General features: G+C 38.7%; 1 protein-coding gene across 2 annotated transcripts in view; it reads left to right on the forward strand.

The window, feature by feature from the left end:
- The window catches only part of LOC133983270 (RNA-binding motif, single-stranded-interacting protein 3-like), a 137,188-nt gene that overhangs the window by 16,670 nt on the left and 118,018 nt on the right, over nucleotides 1–2,500 (forward strand). The window lies entirely within an intron of this gene.

The raw sequence follows: 2,500 nt of genomic DNA on the forward strand, positions 1-2,500 counted from the left end.
GTCTCACTCACACACAGCATGCAAACGCTAAGATACAACACACACACACACACACACACACACACACGCACACGCACACACACACACACACACACACACACTTGAGTCTTCTACCACCAAGACGAGGAAAATGGATTACTAAGGCCTGATCGATTGCTCCTGCATCATATTGCCCGGCCCGCCATTCCCTTTGTCTGCTGTGATTCATTTGGTTTTTTTCTTCCGTGTGATAGTAAGTGTGAGGAGTTGGCAGGTTTGTTGCAATATTTAGTAAATGTGTACATGTCAATAGGCAAGAGAGATGGAGAGAGGAGCAAAGATAAAAGTGTAGGCGAGGAATGCTATGAGAATAGAGAGATCATGCTATTGGGTGGACACAGTGTGGGAAGAACAGGTGAGAAAATTATTGCTCTATAGTTAAAAATATGTTGGACAAGGACCAAATGCAGACTGCATGATGGATTTGCTGCAATAGCAAAAGATTATGTACCAGTCTTGAGCATTAGTTCAACCAACAAAATATTTGTGGCCTTCAATCCTGATTCAACTTCTTTCATTTAAAAAAAAGTTCAAATTTGATATATATTTATATTTTTCTACATTAAAACAGGTGCACAGTGCACACTATTGTACAATTGGTCAAATCAGAGCAGGTTTTCTAAGAGGTTTCTATAAAGAGAGTATCTGCATGGCTCTGCATCTGCACACTTTCATGTCTTTCATTTCTTTTTAACAAACTGTAAAAATAAAAATATCTCTCAAAATTACAAAACCACTGACCAAAAAGACAGAACACCCTAAAAATAACTTTTAAAGCACAATCACAGTTGAAATTGGTGCAGTATCAAATTTGTCATGTTGAAAGAGGCGGTTAACTGCCACCTCACAAAACACAAAGATTACAAGTGGATGTTAGGCTGCTTTAATTTTCCAATTTAAAAATGGTTCCACATTGAAGACGTTTTCACTGCTTGTTAACTTTTTATAACACATGCCTCGCTCCCACAGTTCGTGGATAATGTCAGTTTACGAACAATAACTGTACATATGAATGCTGGGGAGATTGAGCACAATGAGGTAAAAGAGACAAAGATTGGAAATTTAATAGATTTAATAAAGCTGATACTGATCAACTAAAATGCATCAGAAAAACATCAAGTCATGAAGTCACTGACTAACACGTATTTTATTCCCTAAAATGAAAACATTTAGTTTGCTTAAACACATCTACAGTAGCAGCTCTTCAACTTCAGTTTTGAAACGAAAATATTTTTTTTTCAATTAACGGCAAGACTACTTTTGCAGATGACATGTGCACTCTGCTGCAAACTGCCAACCCCTTCTGCTGATCTCAGAGCTGCGCACATTCACATCTGGGAGCTGTCTGATGTTTTTTAAGTGTGCTCAAGATGAACAAACAGAAGCTGGAAACTGCTTGTTAATGCACATCTGTGATGTGGTCGTAATAAACATCTGCAATGATAAGCGCGCCTTCTTGTTTGCTAATCTGGAGAAGTAAATGCATGTCTGCTACTGAATAATATAAAAATATGTGTATGCTAATTGTCTCTTTGTAAAAGTGTTTTTGTCTTTTTTTCCTCTCTCTGGAGGCTGAATTAAATAAAAGAAGTACTATCTTGATAAACTCTTTTTGTATCAAACAGTGCAAAAAAATCTTTTGGCAGTTTTGCAGCATTTTTTAACATTATTTTTTTGGTTGGGTGCATTAATAGTATTTATTACTTGAGTGAAATCATTGTAATTGCATCATATTTGTATTAAGATAAACCCTTATTTTGAGTCATTAAGCAGTTCTTCACGGCCTTATCAGCGAATCCAGGGCATCTAATGAATTCACTTTGTGATTTGTCAGATGATTACAGATGATATTATGCCGCATGCACATTTATGTAAGTTTAACTTCAACACTTGATGCACGTCTGTCACAGTGTTTTATAAGTACAGATGTCACCGTGTCACACTGCTGTCTCATGTTGTATGATTTATCAGTTCAGGGTCATCTCATTTCTCTCAAGTATCTGCAACAGGCATCTGGCCTAGACCATCACTTCATTCCTTACACACCATCCATCCCTCCATCCCACCAGCCCTCCCTCCTTTTGCTGTCAAGGTCAAATCAAATTGGATCCTACCTTCCCTAGTGTTCCCTCTCGGCTGTGCCTGCCTGTGTGTGTGTGTGTGTGTGTGTGTGTGTGTGTGTGTGTGTGTGTGTGTGTGTGTGTGTGTGTGTGTGTGTGTGTGTGTGTGTGTGTGTGTGTGTGTGTGTGTGTGTGTGTGTGTCGTATATGAATAAAACCTGCATCTGTATGTCAGCTTTGCATCCGTGGCTGTACATGAACCCGTACCTTTGACTGTCACTGTGCTGAATTTATATTGCACACTTCTGTATATACTTTGTGTGTGTATAAATCATTTGTGCAGTAACATCCTGCAGTGGCGTTTTGTGATTTTCTTCCACTAGGTGGGGCTACGGCCCTGA

This window comes from Scomber scombrus, chromosome 7 (assembly GCF_963691925.1).
Source record: "Scomber scombrus chromosome 7, fScoSco1.1, whole genome shotgun sequence".
NCBI lineage: Eukaryota > Metazoa > Chordata > Actinopteri > Scombriformes > Scombridae > Scomber > Scomber scombrus.